The sequence below is a fragment of the Papio anubis genome, chromosome 12 (assembly GCF_008728515.1).
Source record: "Papio anubis isolate 15944 chromosome 12, Panubis1.0, whole genome shotgun sequence".
Lineage (NCBI taxonomy): Eukaryota > Metazoa > Chordata > Mammalia > Primates > Cercopithecidae > Papio > Papio anubis.
Genome location: NC_044987.1, coordinates 70,277,865 through 70,297,728, shown reverse-complemented (window position 1 = coordinate 70,297,728; position 19,864 = coordinate 70,277,865). Strand labels below are relative to the sequence as shown.

The window sequence follows — 19,864 nt, the reverse complement described above, 5'->3', positions numbered from 1 at the left end:
GAATACAGTGTGATAAATGAAATCACAAATCGTGGGAAATAGTGAAAGGAATCACGTTCTGTACACACATGCGACAAACAGCTCAACGCATTTCACGTGTATTTCAGTCCTCATCTGTTCAGAAGCTACTATTACCCCATCTCACAGAGGAGAAAACGGAGGCTCAGTTGTGTAACTTCTTGCTCAGAGTCACACAGCTAATAGTACAGGAAGCGGGGATTCTTAAACAGCCTGATTGACTCCAAAATGGACTTCACTGCTTTCTACTGATAAAACGTACCATGGATAGTAAACTCTGTTAGGGGGTGAGACCCCAGTGGTTTCTGAGGGATGAAAAGGAGTTCCTTCTGTAGCCAAAGAACTCTAGGCCAAGGGATGGTGTGTGCAATCTCCTTTGATATGCTGTAATTGTTTTTCTTTTAATGAACATTTTTTAAATCTGAAATAATTTCTGATGAAGTGGTTTAGATAATGTTCAGTTCAAAATTTTTCTGAGGATCCCAACATGAAAGGGTTCTTTAAAAAAATATATCAAATATCGGCTGCGCGTAGTGGCTCACGCTTGTATCCCAGCGCTTTGGGAGTCCAAGGCGAGTGGATCACTTGAGGCCAGGAGTTCAAGACCAGCCTGTTCAACATGGTGAAACCCCGTCTCTACTAAAAATACAAAAATAAGCCAGGCGTAGTGGCACATGCCTGTAATCCCAGCTACTCGGGAGGCTGAGGCAGGAGAATCACTTGAACCCAAGAGGCAGAGATTGTGGTGAGCTGAGATGGCACCACTGGGCGACAGCCTGGGCAACAGAGTGAGAAAAAAAAAAAATATATATATATATATATATATATATATATATATATATAAAATTTCAAATTAATACTTAACAGTAATACTAAAGTCAACTTTAAAAGAGGGAAAAATAATTGCCCACAATGCCACCATCCTACCCTGGCCTTTTATTTATTTATTTATTTTTTTAAGACAAGGTCTTGCCCTGTCACCCAGGCTGGAGTACAGTGGCCCAGTCAGAGCTCACTGCAGCCTCTACCTCCTGGGCTCAAGCATGTGCCACCACACCTAGCCTTTGTTTGTTTGTTTGTTTGTTTGTTTGTGACAGGGTCTCCCTATATTGCCCAGGTTGGTCTCAAACTCCTGGGCTCAAGGGATCCTCTTGCCTTGGCCTTCCAAAGCACTGGAATTACAGGTATGAGCCACTGCACCTGGCCTACTCTGGCTTTTTAAATCACCATATATTTCCTCCCAGTTCTTGTAAGCAAATGCACAGGCACTTAACCTGGGTGGTGTGAAAGGCAGTCCCATTAGTGTGCTCCATCAGTGTGACCAACTGAATGTTAAGAGGGTTTGATGGGATTTACAAATGTTCTCTAAGTCGCTGTTTTTTCATCAGTAAAATTTATCTGTCTGAATCACCATTTCTATGTAGCAAAAAATTTTAATATCTCTATAAAGGTCATTGATTTCTTGCTTACAAAGTAAGCATATCCTTGTAAGCAAAGTCCTTGCTTACAAAGAAGACACGCCCAGTGTATGTGCACTTGCTTAGTTTTCATGGAGGAGACTGCATTCTTAACTGGTGCCCAAGGCCCAGGTCTCCTTCCCAAATGAGTCTCTTGCTCCCCAAAGTCTCCACTCATGTCAAACAGTCATGCCTAGTGTTCTTGGAACATACCAACTACGCTCCTATCTTCAGAACTTTGCTTTTATCCTTCTCCTTCCTCCAGGGCCTTTTCTTTCTGCTTGCCTCGCATTTTTTTCAGACCCCATTTGTTAGAATCCAAATAAAGTTGAAATTTGTCAGTAAAGCTCTTTTAGCATCCCCAGGGATTTTTCCTGCCTCTGAGCCCCTCCAGTTCTTGCTATCAACACCACTTATTGCTTTATGTTGTTGCATCATTTACAGGCATGCTCTGTCTTCTAGATTTGAAGATCTTAAAGGCAAGGACCATGTCCGATTTCTCCTCCTCTATCTTCTGCTCATAACAGACACTTTGCCAATGTGGTTGATTATAATGATGCTGGTCCTAAGTGATACAAAACACTAGAATTTCTAGCCATAAGAAAAGACCATAGATTCAGAAGTTAAACTGAGCCAGATTCAAATCCTACTGCCTCCATTTACTAATGATGTGACCTTGGGAACCTCTCTGAACTCCTCTGAACCTCAAGTTTCTCATCTATAAAATGGGAACAGTGGGTGGGGCATGGTGGCTCTTGCCTGTAATCCCAGTACTTTGGGAGGCTGAGGTGGGAGGATTACATGAGGTCCCGAGTTCTAGACCAGCCTGGCCAACATGGTGAAACCCCGTCTACTAAAATTACAAAAAATTAGCAGGGTGTGTTGATGGGCTCCTGTAATCCCAGCTACTCGGGAAGCTGAGGCAGGAGAATCGCTTGAACCCGAGAGGTGGAGCCAAGAGCACACCACTGCATCTCAGCCTGGTTGAGAGTGAGACTCCATCTCAAATAGATAAATAAATAAATACTAATGGGAACAATGATATGATTATTGGAAGACTCTAATGAAGTAATGCTTAGCACAGTGTAAAAAGTGCTTAGTATGTCATACACACTGAATAGTTGGTACTATTTTTTACTACTATTAATAAAAAAAAAAAAAGATTGACTAGAGTTTGCTAATTGTTTCAAAGCGCATTTGTTTAATAAAAGTCTGTCAAACATGATGAAATTATCTGTCAAAGAATTTCATGTTAAAGTTCAGTGACAAATAAGTAGTTCTGGGGACTTCACACTTGAGTGAAATTCCATAGCTCTGAGATTTCGCTACCCAGTGCCAATGTCTGTGACCCTTGCTCAAAGTTACCAAAGTATGCTAATTTGAACAGTCATTACTTTGTTTCCAGGATTTGAAATGACACTCAGAGCTAACTCAGTCTTCTAGAATGCTGGAGCTGGGAGTCACTCTAGGGACAGCCCTTGTTCTGTAAACAAGGGAGCAACAGCCCTGACAGAGTCAACTGGCAGGTAAGTAGCAGAGCTGGAATTTTGAACTCCAATATCCTAACCTCCAGTTCAGAGCTCAGCATCACCACACCTTGCTGACTGCTTGAAGAAAGAGTAACTCTGGGGAACTCATGCCCCATAGACCAGGAACACTGGGATTTTATCTCCTCCAAGTGTATTTATTCCCATGAGCTCCACTGAGTGACCATACTTATAGACTGCAGGAAGAAGGGCGTGACTTGTGTAATAGCTGTTAAATGTAAAACAGTTCTCTTGCTAAAACCTTTGGCCTCCTCCAGTGACTGCTATCTAAGTCCTCCATTTTCTGCGAGTGAGAATAGTTAATGCTCAAAGATGCTAAACAACAGCTGCAGTCTGCATCTTCTCTCTAGAGTTCCTGCTCAGCATTGAATCCAGCCTCTATGCTGGAACTCAAGTAACCAAGCTGCTTTGAAAGGTAGCTCTGGGGAATATTAAAAAGTCACCAAACCTCCCGGGACTCACATGCAGAGACACTTTGTATATGGAAGCAAACAGGATGAAAAAGGCTGCAGAGAGCATGCCTTGCTTCTGACACATTGTCGGCTCCAATATACAGTCTCTCGCTGCTATGATTTCATCTGAGAGGAAAGCAAAGAAGAGAAATAAATATTTGTTGAGTGAATGACTGATTGCCAAAGGTATAATTCAGTAATCAGTCACAGCACCATCAGTCATTTCTGAGCAACTAAAATTTCACAAACAGAATCATCACCCCACTGGCTTACAGGGCAGAGCTTGGCTCCTGTCTCAACATTCTGGGGGCTTTCTCAGGTGACAGATTGTAGGAATTCCTGGCATGTAGAACTCACAATGAAATTTGCCCAGAGGTGCATCTTGCCTGAATCAAATTTAACTGTCACATGGTTCCCATGAAGGCACTTGGTAGAGAGGGTTCATCCCTATGGACTAGAAACATACCTTGATTCATAAGGAAGCCCCATCAAATTCAAGGCCCAGACTAGAGCCAAATAAGGTTCCCTTCCATCCCTCATCTTCTATAAACTCAGCCATAACTCTCATCCTGAGAATCTAGCAGTGTGACCTCATCACAGCCTTGCCCTTACCTTGTCCCCACATATGTGACCTCTGAGCCTTTCACTCGTGATTCATGACTTACACCCCTTCCAGGACAATACTGAGCACTGACGACCACACCAGCTGACATTGCAGGCTCCAGAACCTATAATGTCACCTCCTCTAGACACAGTGATGAGTGCAGTTCCTCCCAAGCTAACTCTCTGGCCTATGCACTGCATCTATAAATGTATAGAATCAAGGCTGGGTGCGGTGGCTCATGCCTGTAATCCCAGCACTTTGGAAGGCCGAGGTGGGTGGATCATCTGAGGTCAGGGGTTCAGGACCAGCCTGGCCAACATGGTGAAACTCTGTCTCTACTGAAAATACCAAAAAATGAGCTGGGCCTGGTGGCACACGCCTGCAATCCCAGCTATTTGGGAAGCTGAGACACGAGAATCGCTTGAACCCAGGAGGTACAGGCTGCAGTGAGCCGAGATGATGCCACTGCACTCCAGCCTGGGTGACAGAGTGAGACCCTGTCTCAAAAAAAAAATGTATAGAATCCTAGACAGACCCATTTGTTGAGCACTCACTATGTGCCAGGTACTTAGCTAAACATTCTACAGGCATTACCTGATTTCATTCTCCCAATAGCCAAGTGAGGTAGATTTTATTTGGCTCATTTTATATGTGAGGAAACAGAAGCTCAGAGATCAAATGACTGGCCCAAGGTCACACAACAAACAAGTGACAGAGCAACATTAGTACCCAGATGTGGCTGACTCCAAATCTCCAGCTAGTAGCCTCTGCACTCCACAGCAGCCTTTGTCATATTGTCTTTCATTGCTGAGGGACAGCTCTGCACACTCATGAACACCAGGCGGCCAGTACTGGAGACAGCTGGAACTGGTCTAGTCAGCTCACTCATCCATCTGTTCATCTTTCTAGCAGATGTTGATACGCACTGTGGGCCAGGCCTGTGGCAGGTGCTGAGGATGTAGAATAAATAGCACAGAAGTCCTGCCCTTAGCATGAGGATTTTGAAGGCAAACAAGGACTTATTCTGGAGGCTTCTCAGTCTGTCACCTGTGTATGTTCACTTTTACCAACAGATCATATTTGCAGGGAGCTCTGGGTTGCTGAGCTGGGCTCTTGGGGCCTGGGTCATGCAAAGTGCAGAGCACTGGGCCAAGTCGCACTGCTGTTGACACCATGCTCAGTACTTATCCCAAAGGAACTTCAAACAGTGGAGTAATCCAAAACTTCTCATTTTCACCTGCCTGGAATTTCTATTTAGCTATACCTTTGAATGACCCAGTAATAGCAATATTTCTAGAGCCATTATAATTCACATAAAAGTGGTTTGTGTTTCTTCAGTTACTGGCTTAATCTGATATAGAAGGCTTGGAGGACCATGGAGAAATTCCCAAACACCTCCTAACATTCCTCATATTTTTTTCCTTCTTATGGGATACGAATGAGGCAGACAATTGTGACTGACCCTCGTGCTGAAGTCACACCACATCTGTGTGCACCTTTCCAGAAGCTCTACTTCAACAGGTGCAACGTGAAAGAGGTGCAAGATTTCTGTAATAAATTCTCCTTCTCCAGCAATTATATTCACTTACACTTTAAGTATTTTTGTTAAGGATAGAGAAAGCCTGCCTACTGAGACTGCCCACCCCAACAGGGAAACACTCCAATTTCTTCCCCAGAGAGGTAAAGGAGCTTGAGAGTGCTCACAGAACTTGGCCATGGCTGTGCATGGTGGCTCACACCTGTAATCCCAGCATTTTGGGAGGCCAGGGCACACGGATCACCTGAAGTCAGAAGTTCAAGACCAGCCTGGCCAACATGACAAAACCCCGTCTCTATTAAAAATACAACAATTAGCTGGGCGTGGTGGTGCGTGCCTGTACTCCCAGCTACTCGGAAGGCTGAGGCACAAGACTTGCTTGAACCCGGGAGGCAGAGGTTGCAGTGAGTCAAGATTGTGCCACTGCATTCCAGTTGGGCGACAGAGTGAGACCCTATCTCAAAAAAATAAAAACAAAAATAGAACATGGCCAGAACAAGCTTGGCCAGAACAGGCAACTGACTTCTGTGTTTACCCACTAAGACCAAATAGGCCATGCCAGCTAATCCTAGACTATTCAAACTTCCAGAACAACCCCACTTTTGGTGACGAACTAAAAAACAGTGCAGATTGCATCTGAATGTTGCTCAGTAACACTTTCCATAGAGAAAAAATATAAACAAAGACTATTCATTTGACTTGTCTGTAGCTCATCATGCCTGAAATAGCCATCTCATTCCTTAATGAAAAGAATCTAGGTTGGCCTACCCCAGAGAAGGTATATCCCTGATATCGGCAAGACCCTAAACAGAGGCTTCTTATAAGGGTAAACACATACTGGTCAAAAAGCATTATGTTCACTGATGGGGAAATGTCATTATGAACAAGGTGGCATAATAGGTTTTCACTTTTCCTAGTTGTATTCCTTTTGTGTACAAGTGATTTTATGCTGTGCTGGTTTAATACAAGGCACCTCAAATGGTTTTTGCCTCTACAAAGTGTGTACAGTCTGTTCATTCCTGCCTACTTGAATGTACCTAAATACAGGTCCCAACCAAGCCTGCCTCCTCCAGGAAGTCTGCTGTAACTTGTATACTGCATTTTTTTCCAAGCCTTTTTAGGATGCGCCCTCGAAACCTTAGTTAGACGGCATTAATGGCCTGATATGACTTCAAAACAGGATAAAATCACCATAAGAGGAAAAATATCTTTTGTCCATTAGAGGAGAAGGCAGATGGAAAATTGGAATTGTCGAATGACTTTTCAAAAACAGCTTGACTGTCAATCAGGTGACCTTCCCCAGGAAACTACTAAATGTATACAACTGTAGCTTAGTATTCCTGTGCAAAGTAGCAATATACTACTGATATTTCTATTACTTGTCTACCAGCTATTTAAAAAATTGTATATGATGGTACAGCCTTTTGAGGGAACATATTTCACTTCTAAAACTTATTCTGAAGAATTAACTGTAACTGGCTGGGCATGGTGGCTCACACCTGTAATCCCAGCACTTTGGGAGGTTGAGATGGATTGATTACTTGAGACCAGCCTGGCCAACATGGTGAAACCCTATCTCTACTAACACAAAAATTAGCTGGGTGTGGTGGCACACACTTGTAATCCCAGCTACTTGGGAGGCCGAGGCAGGAGGATTGCTTGAACCTGGGAGGCAGAGGCTGCAGTAAGCCAAGATCGTGCCACTGCACTCCACCTTGGGCGACAGAGTGAGATTCCGTCTCAAAAAAAAAAAAAAAAAATTAATTGTAGCTGTCCACAAACATGTCCATTGTGATATTATGTTTATATAACAGAAAAGAAGTAGGGGCACATGTAAGTAAATTGTAGTATATCCACTGGAGAATACCACGCAGTCTTTAATAATCACATATAATAATATCTAAAAATATGGCAAATTATTCACAGTGTATTGTTAGATTTTAAAAAGCTATATAGTATACATTATATTATCCCAATTTTGCACATGAAAGATGTTTATTTGCATAAATACAAGGAAATCCTACCATTTACAACAACATGGATAAATCTGGAAGACATTATGCTAAGTGAAATAAGCCAAATGCAGAAAGACAAATACTGCATGATCTCACATGTGGAATCTAAATTAGCTGAACTCATACAAGCAGAGAGCAGAATGGTAGTTACCAAGGCTAGTGGGAGGGGAAGTGGGTAGATGATGGTTAAAGGTACCAAGTTTCAGTTATGCAAGATCAATAAGCTCTGGAGATCGAATGTATAGCATGGCGACTATTGTTAGCAATACTGTTTTGTATACTTGGAACTTGCTGAGATGGTAGATCTTAAAGTGTTCTCACCACAAAAAAAAAAATAACTACGTTAACTAGTTTGATTGTGGTGGTTATTTCACTATGTGTGTGTATATATATGTGTGTGTGTGTGTGTGTATATATACACACACATATATATATACACATATACATATATATATAAAAAAACATGAGGGCTGGGCGTGGTGGCTCATGCCTGTAATCCCAGCACTTTGGGAGGCCAAGGTGGGCAGATCACGAGGTCAGGAGATTGAGACCAGCCTGGCCAACATGGTGAAACCTGTCTCTACTAAAAATACAAAAATTAGACGGGTGTGGTGGCACCTGACTGTAATCCCAGCTACTTGGGAGGCTGAGGCAGGAGAACCGCTTGAACCAGGGAGTCAGAAGTTGCAGCAAGCTGAGATTCTGCCACTGCACTCCAAACTGACAACAGAGCAAGACTCCATCTCAAAAAAAAAAAAAAAAAAAGAAGAAGAAGAAGAAGCTGTACACCTTAAGTATATATAATTTCTATTTGTCAAACATACTCCAGTAAAGTTGGAAGAAGAAAAAAAAAAAAACGAAGTCCACATACAAAGGAAGCCCTAATTCCAGGCATGAACATTAAGTCAAGCCTGACCAATCACAGCATCACAGTCCCTACCATAGGGATTGCTTAAGGAACAGAGTTTGCTCTAATCACAGCCAATGAAATGCAATAAAGTTTTTGTGGAACTGCTGAGAGAGAAACACATGATCTTTCCTACTGGACTTAAATCAGGAAAGACAAAAGGCTGGCACTGCCTTCTCACTACCACTTACAGCCTGAAGCTGACATCAATCTAGGGAGAACTAGTGCCAAGAAATAGAGTGAGATTTGGATCTAGTCATATCATTTAATCCCCTGGATCAAATCATACCTGAAGCTATATATGCCTGTACTTTTTAGTTGCACAACCCAATAAATTGCCCCCCACTTTTTTTTTTACTTAAGCCAAGATGAGCCAAGTTTTCCATTGCTCACATACAAGAGAATCCTAAAGATATGCTCTCAAGTTCAATACCTATTTCCAAATATTACAGGGATGGCCAAACACACCTCTTAGAAATTATAAACATCCTGCAGAAGCTGAAAAACTCTCCATGAGAGTAATTATCATAGTTATTATCCTACTCAGAAATCTGAAACCAGAAATCTATTTTTGACTTTCATTATCCCATTTGATTAGACAATTATACCCCTGAATAACAGCTCCTCCCTCAGAGGGGCTGTTATGAAGAATAAAGGAGGATAAAAATACATTAAAACACTTAGAACAGTGCCTGACACACAGTAGTTTCTCAACAAATCTTAGTCTCCTTTTCCTAGAATATGATGCCCAAACACAAAATGCACACAGATGAGAAGCTTGCACGTTATCAAGACCTACACAGTTGTCCAAGATAATGTTCTTTGGACCTATTTTGCACTGAAATATAGTCAGAGCATCGAATATTTGCAAGAAGATATCCCCGATGCAGTGATACTGTTATGCTTACAAATGATGGGCCAAAATATGTGTCTTCTGAGGAGGACATCACAGTGGACGCTTTTGCAGAACAATTGCCACAACAGGAGAATTGACTCCAGGTAGAATTTGTCAGATGGGAAGCAGGAAGTCCTACCAAGGACAAAGTACAATGATGCATTTGATGTGTTGACTGAGAAAAACAGCCCCAGAGAATCTGAAGAACCTGCACTGACACAGAACTAGAAGGAGATGTATGTCCCAAAGCTGGGCCTTCTTTGTGAAGATGTTGCTGATGCTCCTAAGAGGACAAAGTATTACAAAGAGCATGTGTTTGAAATCAGACAGACCTAAATTATAATCCCAGATAATTATAATCCCCAACTTACTGGCTAAGTGGCCTTGAGCTACTTTTTTGTTTTGTTTTGTTTTTTGAGATAGGGTCTCACTCTGTCATGCAGTGGTGTGAGCATGGCTCACTGCAGTGTCAACCTCCTGGGCTCATGTGATCCTCCTACCTCAGCTTCCCGAGTAGCTAGGACTACAGGTGCATTCCAGCACACCTAACTAATTTTTTTTTGATGTTGTGTAGAAACAAGGTCTCACTATGTTGCCCAGGCTGGTCTTAAACTCATGGGTTCAAGCGATCCTCTTGCTTGGCCTCCAAAATGCTGGGATTACAGGCGTGAGCCCCTGCACCCACCTGAGAAATGCACTGAGCATTTCTTAAACTCACTAAGTCTCTGTTTTCTTATCTGTGACATTTGGATAATAATATGTACCTGGTAGTATCTCCTTTCCTCCAAGGTGTGACAGTCGTTAGGGATGCTCACAGAGTCCTGTTCTCTTGCCAGGTATATGTAGGTCTGTACTTCCCCACCCTCTTTGAAGTCAGATGTGTTCTCATGGTTTCCTTTGGGAAGTGAAATGTGTGCTGAAGTGACTTAGGTCTGTTGAGGTGGAAGCTTTATGAACCAGAGCATGATCTGTTAGGTCCTCTTCCACCTAACAAGGGTGATTCTAGAAGCAAATATCCAGACTGGACCTCTGTCAACCTGAGCCCCCAGGTGTCTATGATGGACAAACTCCCTACTGAATTGCCTTGGATATGGATCATGAGCAAGAAATTGATTTTGAGTTGCTTCTTACTTGAGTATAACCAAACCTATCTTATTTGATATATCAGGTTAGATCCTTTCTTGTACATGAAGTCATTTGGAGATATTCAGTATACACTTTAATTCACTCAGAGCTTTGAACTTCTCCATATATTACAATCAATGTTAAGATATTTCTAGAACTGTAAGAGTAAAGTTAGGAAGATTCAAACTAAAATGGACAGGATTACAAAGGATTGATACTTTCCGGTGCCAACCAAGATGCAGGATGACAAGCATTTTCACACTCTGCTGTAAGAAATGTAAATTGCCTAATCCTTCTGAAGGACAATCAATCCCTGTCTATCAAAATTTGACCTACTTTAGACATTTTTTCTTAGAAAATTATACACCCATGCAAAAACTGGTTATAAGAGTGAAATATTGGAAACAACCTAAATGTCCAATAGTAGGAGGCTGGTTATATAAATCATGGTAAATACACATATGGAATACTAGGAGGAACATAAAGAACAATGAGGTCAATTTACATTTTTAATACAGGTATTATTATTTGTAAAAGGCAAAGTAAAATAGTATATATGGTATGATCGTGTTTTCATAAATATATGTTTGCAATACTGAAAGATAAGCTACCAAAATGCTACTAATGGTTATCTTTGTGTAGTAAGCTACAGTTTCATTTTATTCATTTTTCCTTTTGAGCACCTGCTTCTTTTTCAAAAAAAACCTATAAACATATATTATTACTTTTTTAATCAGAAGAAAGTAAGACAGCTATTTCTATTCTGAAAATGGAGGGGAATGAGTGGGAGGAGAGAGGCAGAGGCAGAGGCAGAGGCAGACAGAGAGAGTGACAGAGGGAAGGATTAACCTCAGTGCTAACCTCAGAATAGCAGGAGTGACCAAGCAGTTGTCCGTAAACCATGGCTGCAAGATTGGGCAACACCCAAGTTCTGTGCATAAGAGTTATGTTTAAAATGATTGTAACAACACAATACCAAAAGCTAATCAGCTACAACTGACCCTGAGAAGAGACATTTTTAAAAAGTTGCTCAGGGTAGAGTATAGAAAAAAAGGAGTCAAACAGCCAAAATGTGTTCCTGTGTCTAGAGTGGCTCTGTGTGATATGGCAGCCACTAGCCACATGTAGCTACTGAACACTTGAAATGAGGTTAATTCAAGTTGAGATGTACCATAAGCATAGTATAAACAATGGACTTCAAAGACCTAATATAAAAAAATAAACTACCTTATTAATAATTCTAACATAGATTATGTGTTGAAATAATAATATATTTCATATATCGGGTTAAAGAAAGTACATTTAGATTACCTTTGCCTGCTCCTATTTACCTTTTAATGTGGCTACTAGAAGGCTTAAAGTTCCATACATGGCCCATATTTTATTTCCACTGAACAATGCTGGTCTAGATTATTGTCCTGAAGGAAGATTGTCAGCTCTGGCTTAATTTACCTGAACCAATTTATCAAGAATTCATATTTGTTAAATGTACAATATTTTACACCAGAGAGAATGATTTCCAACATTTTTTAAAGTTTGGTGCTTTTTTTTTCTAATTTGTCCACTTTTGAGCACTTTCCATGAATACCAATCTGAGGCTATTTCTGTTTATTTCTGTCTAAGGCTATTTCTGTCTCAATTTTAAGTTAAAATACTAATCAGAAGATGAGAACATTTGGAGAAAGTTAGATTCAGAAAAAGGGAAACTTATTCCCCGTAACTAGGAAAACAGCATAGCATTTCACATTGTTCTGTCATCGTTTTTCTTTCTTTTCAACAAGGAGAAAAAGGCAGGTGGCTCATTGCAGAAAACTCAGAAGTGCAAATTGGCTCCTCCTCTGGGTATAATTTAAGCAGGTGGTCAGATCTTCTCCATGGATTTCATACCAACATAAATTCCAGATGGACAAAAGAGACACTTTTTAAGCTATAAGAAAAACTATATGAATATTAAACGTACTATGTATTTAACCATTGGAACAGGAAGATTTTTGAAACAACAAGGAAGAAGAAGAAAAAAAGTGGATAGATTAGACTATATATATACAAATGTAAAACTTCTAGATAAAAAAGTATAGAAACAACAGATGAGAGAAAAAAATTATAGCAAGTATCACAAACATTAAATAAGCTTTCAAAAATATGTAGATCTTAGACCAATTGATTTTAAAAATACTTTGACCTTGATATGGTTTGGATGTTTGTCACCTCCAAATCTCATGTTGAAATGTGATTCCCAATGTGATTGCCTGGTGGGAGGTGATTGGATCATGGGGGCAGATCCTTCATGAATGGTTAACACCCCTTGGTGATAAGTCAGTTTTTGGTCAGTTAGTTCACATGAGATTTGATTGCTTAAGAGTCTGGGACCACACCCTTGTCTCTCTCTGTGGCTTCCTCTCTCATCATGTGATTCGTCTGCTCCCCATTCACCTTCTACCATGACTATAAGATTCCTGAGGCCCTCACCAGGAGCAGATGCCAGCCCCACACTTCCTGTACAGCCCACAGAACTGTGAGCCAAATTAAAACTCTTTTCTTTATAAATTACCTAGTCTCAGGTATTTCTTTTTTTGTTTTGGTTTTTGTCTTTTTGGTTTGTTTTTGTTGTTGTTTGAGACACAGAGTCTCTCTGTATCACCCAGGCTGGTATGCAGTGGTGCGATCATGGCTCACTGCAGCCTCGAACTCCTGGGCTGAAGTGATCCTCCCAGCTCAGCCTCCCGAGTAGCTGGGATTACAAGTGCATGCCACTGTGTCCAACTATTTTGTCTTTTAGAGATGGGATCTCACTATGTTCCCTAAGCTGGGTTAGGTATTTCTTTATAGCAACACAAGAACAGACTAACACAGACCCCCCAAAAGTAAAGACCTGAATTCATAATTTATCAAAGAATTATAGCTAGCAGACTGGGCACAATGGCTCACACCTGTAATGCCAGCACTTTGGGAGGCTGAGGCGGGTGGATCACTCGAGGTCAGGAGTTTGAGATAAGCCTGGGCAACATGGTGAAACCCCATCTATGCTAAAAATACAAAAATTAGCCAGGCATGGTGGTGCATGCCTGTAATCCCAGCTACTTGGGAGGCTGAGACAGGAGAATCACTTGAACCTGTGAGGCAGAGGTTGCAGTGAGCTGAGATCCAGCCACTGCATTCCAGTCTGGAGGAGACGATACTCTGTCTCAAAAAAAGAAAAAAAGAATTATAGCTAGCCTGCAAAGAATCTCATGAAAACATGTTCAGTCTCCCTTGTAAACAATCAAATGCAAATTAAAACAAAAGATATCTATGCCACCAAATATTAATGTCATATGTATAAGATATATATTCCACCAGATAGTCCATCAGATATACATTCTGATTGTCAAATATATTATTGTGATTGTCGTTTTATTTGGTGCTGGTGAGAATATAGTAAAATGGGCACTAACTTATTTCTGTTGGTTCCAAAAATTGGTATAAACTCTTTGAAAAAATTTTCTGTGAAAAGCCTTTGACATTGTAATTCAGCATCTGGGAATCTATCTCAAGGAAAAACAAATACAAACACAAAAGTCCTTGTAAGCAAAAATATTTGGTCCAGGATTATTTATAACATCAAAAAATTAAAAATAACTTTTCAAAAATAAAGACAGGCTTAAGTAAAATATGGTGTGTACACTCAATGGAATATTGTGTAGTCAATAAAAAAAGTTTGCTCAGACTATAGACTAACATGGAAAATATATTGATATAATATTTAGTGAAAAAACAGGATCTCAAATTGTATACATATCTATGTAAAAACTATTTTTTAAAGTTAGAAGGAAATGTTCATTTTGTTTATCTTTCAGTAGTGTAACAATGAGTTACATTTTTCTTCTTTCTTTGTTTCTGAACTCTTTTCTAATGCTTTATAAATTAATATTATGGTAGGCTAAATAGTAAAAAGGAGTTTTATGGTAGACCATCCCAAAGATGTCCACACTCCAATCCCCAGAACCCATATATATGTTACCTTACATGATAAAAGGGACTTTGCAGGTGTGATTAAGATCTCAAAATGGGGAGAGGACCTGGATTGTCTAGGTAGCCCTAATATAATCAAAAGGGTCCTTATAAGAGGTAGACAGAGGGGCAAGAGAGAAGACAGTTGATGTGGTGACAGAAGCAGGGGATATAGTCAGAGAAACAGATTTGAATAAAGTATTCTGCTGGCTTTAAAGATGCAGGAAAGCATCCCTGAGTGAAGGCATGCAGGTGGCCTCCAGAAACAGGGAATGACAAGGAAACATTTTCTCTGAGAGCCTTCAGAAGGGACATACACCTTGATTTTAAGACTTCTGATCTCTAGAACAGTAAAATAATAAATTTGTGGGCCAGGTGCAGTAGCTCATGCCTGTAATCCCAGCATTTTGGGAGGCCGACGCAGGAGGATCACTTGAGCCCAGAAGTTCAAGACCAACCTGAGCAACACAGTGAGACCCTGTATCTACAAAAAATAAAATTAGCTGAGCATGGTGGTGTGTACCTGTAGTCCCAGCTACTTGGGAGATTAAGATGGGAGGATCTCTTGAGCCCAGGAGGTCGCGGGCACAGTGAGCCATGATCATGCCACTGCATTTCAGCCTGGGCAACAAAGCCAGACCCTGTCTCACTTAAAAAAAAAAAAAAAAGAGTTATGTTGTCTTAAACCACTAAATTGTGATTGTTACATCAACAGCAGGAAAGAAATAAAAATATATATAATTTTTATGGTGGAAAAAACTTTATTTGGTTAAGATGGACTTTATTTGTTTCAAAAAAACATTAAAATATAATATGGGTTAATATTCGTGGTCCAGTATTACTTTGTCATTTAGGTGTCACAAGCTATAAAGTGCAATAGAGCTTAATATGTTTCTGATGAATGTCTTATTTTTTCACTTCCACTGTCAACACAAAAATGCCTCATGACAGAGCAACAAACGTTGAATTTGGGTTAATTTGCTTAATAATGACATCTAGTGCACAAAAGTCTAAGATGCACACTATAAGCAGTAGGAAGGAGAAGCTAAAAAGAAAAAAGGAGAAAGTTGATGAATCATAAATAAAACACCCCCTGAGTTGGGCAACTCTAGATTTATGCAAATTCAACATAACACAAATGTTTCCAAAAGGCACATACTGCAATTTTTAAAAAATAGAAAGTTATAAGATAGGTAATGGGCAATAGAAATACAAAACTACTATTATTATCTCCTTACTTCAATCCAGTCTCTTGTTCCATTCTAGACTCTTGGTTTGATTTCCAGTTGACAGTCTTGCCTCTGCTGCTTTGGTCTCGGTGGTTCAAGTTGTCTGGAGTGTCTGGCTCTTGCCCTTCCGGCTTCCCCCCATCATACATACACACACACACACACACACACACACACACACACACACACACACACACACACATTTTCTCCATCCAGCACTGTTTCTGGCTTTATGGCTACCCTAGCTCTCAAGATGCAATTTCCAGTCTTGAGCTCTAGGAGATGATGGGGTGGTGGGATCATGAAGTAGGGTAGGTGGGCAACCTTAGATAAGTAGGCAAAAATATCTTTGAAATAAGAATAGAAGAGGCCGGGCGCGGTGGCTCAAGCCTGTAATCCCAGCACTTTGGGAGGCCGAGACGGGCGGATCACGAGGTCAGGAGATCGAGACCATCCTGGCTAACACGGTGAAACCCCGTCTCTACTAAAAAATATACATAAAACTAGCCGGACGAGGTGGCGGGCGCCTGTAGTCCCAGCTACTCAGGAGGCTGAGGCAGGAGAATGGCGTAAACCCGGGAGGCGGAGCTTGCAGTGAGCTGAGATCCGGCCACTGCACCCCAGCCTGGGCGACAGAGCAAGACTCCGTCTCAAAAAAAAAGAATAGAAGAGAAAGCAGGAAGGAAAAAGGGAGGGAGGAAAGGGAGAAGGGGAGGAAGAAAAGAGGGAAGGGAAGGGAAGAGAAAAGGAAAAAGAGGTGTAAGAACTGCAGAACATAAAACAGTCACCAGTCACCATAGACAGAAAAGACTCAGAAAGCTATGGAAACCATCCCGTCACACATGAAATGTTTTAACAAATACTCATTTTAGGTAAATAGCTCATTAGCTGATTTGGCTTATGGGTGAACTCGTTTTACTGAGTTGGCCTATTTTCCAACGGTGCCATAGCACGGGCACACGTGTACACCACTTGGCAGGTTCGCTCCATCCTGAAAGTAGGGAAAAGGGCCTCCAGCCATCCTGGCTAGCTTGGAGACAGTCTACTCAGATCCCCTCATTATCTGGTTCTGTCTGCACTCATCAAGCAGCCTTCTCATAACAACTTGACTTCCCGTGCAGATTTTCCTACGAGCAGGGAACAAGCTGACCTGTGAGGAGTATTCTGGTCCCATTGGCAGTTATTCTGCATGGAAATTAATAAATCAGCATTCTCTTGGGAATTTGATTTGCATGTCCATTCTCCAGAGTCTAAAAAAAATTTTACTGCACTAACAGAAAAAGTTATGTTAGTGTGTTAGTTAAGGCCTTTTGGGTCAATAAAACCCACTCCATCTAGCATTAACAAAATGTAAAAATTTATTATAAGATGGTAGTTGTATGCTGCAGAACTCAAGGGAAGAAAGGGCTGTTGGGACTGAAAACCAGAAATCAGAAAACCATCAGGATTGAAGCCTCTGCCTTCACTCTTGGTCTGTACTAGGAGAAACTGTTTCTGTACTCCAAATGTATGGGTTTTCCACACCAAGCAATATTCCAATTCTATATGGACACCAACTGGGTGCCCTAAAATTGAATTCAATTCGGACACTAGCTACCCAGAGTTATTGCAGACCCCACAGATTAGAGGCTCAGTCCCACAAGACTGTCCCTCATTTCAGACACCGACTGCAAGCAGTTGGTCCCCAGGTTATTTACACTTTGTTCAGACTTGGCCACCAACCCCCTCCTCAGGTTTAATAACTTGATATAATGGTTCACGGAATGCAGGGGAGAACTTTACTTATGCTTCCTGGCTTATTACGAAAGACACAAATGAATAGCCAGGTGAAGAGGCCAGCAGGGTCCAGAATGAAGGAGCTTCTGAACCGCTGGGGTTGGGGTGTGCCTCCCTCCTGGCGCATAGATGTGTTTACCAGTCAGGAAGCTCTCTAACCCCACCATTGAGGGTCATTATGGAGGTTCCACTTCGTAGTCATGATTGATTAAATCATTGGCCACTGGTGATAAACTCAATCTCCAGCCCTTCTCCCCTTCCCACAGGTCAGCAGGTGGGGCTGGAAGTTCCAGTCTTCTAATCACGTGGCTGGTTCCTCTGGTAACCAGCCTGCACCCTCCAAGAATCACCCCATTCACATAAACTCAAGTATGATTGCAAGAGGCTTATTATAAATGACAAAAGAGGTTTCTCTCACACCTATCATTCAGGAAATTCCAAGGATTTTAGAAGTTCTGTACCAGGAACTGGGGACAAAAGCCAAATATTATAACAAAAGATACACCTCTGACTCCCTATGCTCAAGAAGTTACAAGGGTTTTAGAAGCTCTGTGCCAGGAACCAGAGACAAAGACCAAATACATATTTTCTAATTATGTTATAGCATCACAGTCCGCCTCTCACACTCCTGCTGATGCTCTCCCCTCCCACTCTCAGGCTGCACGTACACTCCTTTCTGTTTCTCTTTACACCTCTCTCCCTCTCTCTCTTTCTCTCTCCAGATCAACTTTCTCTCTCACCTGCCTCAGTCCGCGTACCCAAGATGAACATCTATGAATTCAAATTCTACAGTCTCACAAAGAAAATGTGATTGGCCCAATTTGGATCAAGTATCCAGCCCTGATCAAATTATCTGCGGCTGGTGGGGGGAGCTGGGAGTAGGACAGAGTAGGCCCAGCTTCATGAAGTTGAAAACAATTTCCAGAAGAAGAAGGAAGACTATAGATAGAGTAAGCACCCCCCAAATTGTCACAGGTCCACAAACTCTGAGACTCAGAGGTGTTTCTGAATTCAGAAATTTTCTGGATATTTTGGATATGGTATTGTGCCTCATATAACATCACACCCCAGTGCAGTCTGGGGATGTTTCCCATAATCATATACACCAATCTTTTTGCAATGAAAACATGAATATTTATGCGATATAGGAAATAAGCATTATGAATGTTTTCACAGGAGCAAAATCAGGTTTTGCCTCAAAAGGAGTTACAAAAATACTTTTGGCTTTTATTGTTTCTGGATTTCAAAGTTGCAGTTGAAGGATTTAGGCTGAGGACCAGACTGCAGTGCTATCAGGGTGCTTCCTCATGAGGTTCCTAGGTCTTTGCTCCTCTAAGTGTGGTCTCTGGATCAGCAGCATCAATGTCACCTGGGGGCTTGTTAGAGCTACTGAATCTCAGGACCCATCCCAGATGTGCTGAGTCAGAATCTGCATTTTTAAAAATGCCCAAGCACTTCATGTGCTTATTAAACTTTTCAAAACACTGCTGTAAGTGGCAGTCAACATCCCTATGTCCCCGGTCTTTGTATTTGTACACATGAACTGAAACACACATGTGTACAATCATCCCTTCTTATGAGTTTTTTGAAAACAGCTCCAACCATAATTTTTACAACAACAAGAAGAAACCACCTTAACTTCAGATCTGTGCCATATTACTCACCACCCTGCTCAACAGATGTAGTCTCTCTAGCTACCACAAAGCATCGTTTAACAATTCTTCCTGTACTGGTATTTAAGCTTGCACACCTGGGTAGGAGCTTCTTTTTATGAAACTATGTCTATCAGAGGACATTTATACAAACCTTCATAAAAATGGATCAAATAGGCCGGGTGTAGTGGCTCACACCTGTAATCACAGCACTTCGAGAGGCCGAGGTGGGTGGATTGCCTGAGGTCAGGATTTTGAGAGTAGGCTGGCTGACATAGTGAAACCCCATCTCTACTAAAAATACAAAAATTAGCTGGGCGTGGTGGCGTGCGCCTGTAATCCCAGCTACTTGGAGGCTGAGGCAGGAGAGTCACTTGAACCCGGGAGGTAGAGGTTGCAGTGAGCCGAGATCGCACCATTGCATTCCAGCCTGGGTGACAAAAGCGAAACTCCACCTCAAAAAAAAAAAAAAAAGGATCAAATAGGATATAAAGTGGCTGGGACTATAACTAAGACATTATTTAATAAAGAGTGCAAGCAAGTGAAACACAGAGCAGTGGCCTGAGCATCAGCTCTTTTTGCCCTTTGCATAGAGAGTAGAATTTTTAGAAGCGCTAACAATATAAAGCCCCTACCCAGAATGTATTTATAATCCAGTGA

At 41.3% G+C, this 19,864-nt stretch overlaps 1 long non-coding RNA gene across 1 annotated transcript; it reads left to right on the top strand.

The window, feature by feature from the left end:
• Positions 1–1,160: 1,160 nt before the first annotated feature.
• On the top strand, positions 1,161–18,285 carry LOC110741222. The gene is made up of 3 exons (XR_002517075.2): positions 1,161–1,202; positions 2,881–3,001; positions 18,275–18,285. It is a non-coding gene; the product is annotated as an uncharacterized LOC110741222 (long non-coding RNA).
• Positions 18,286–19,864: the final 1,579 nt, after the last annotated feature.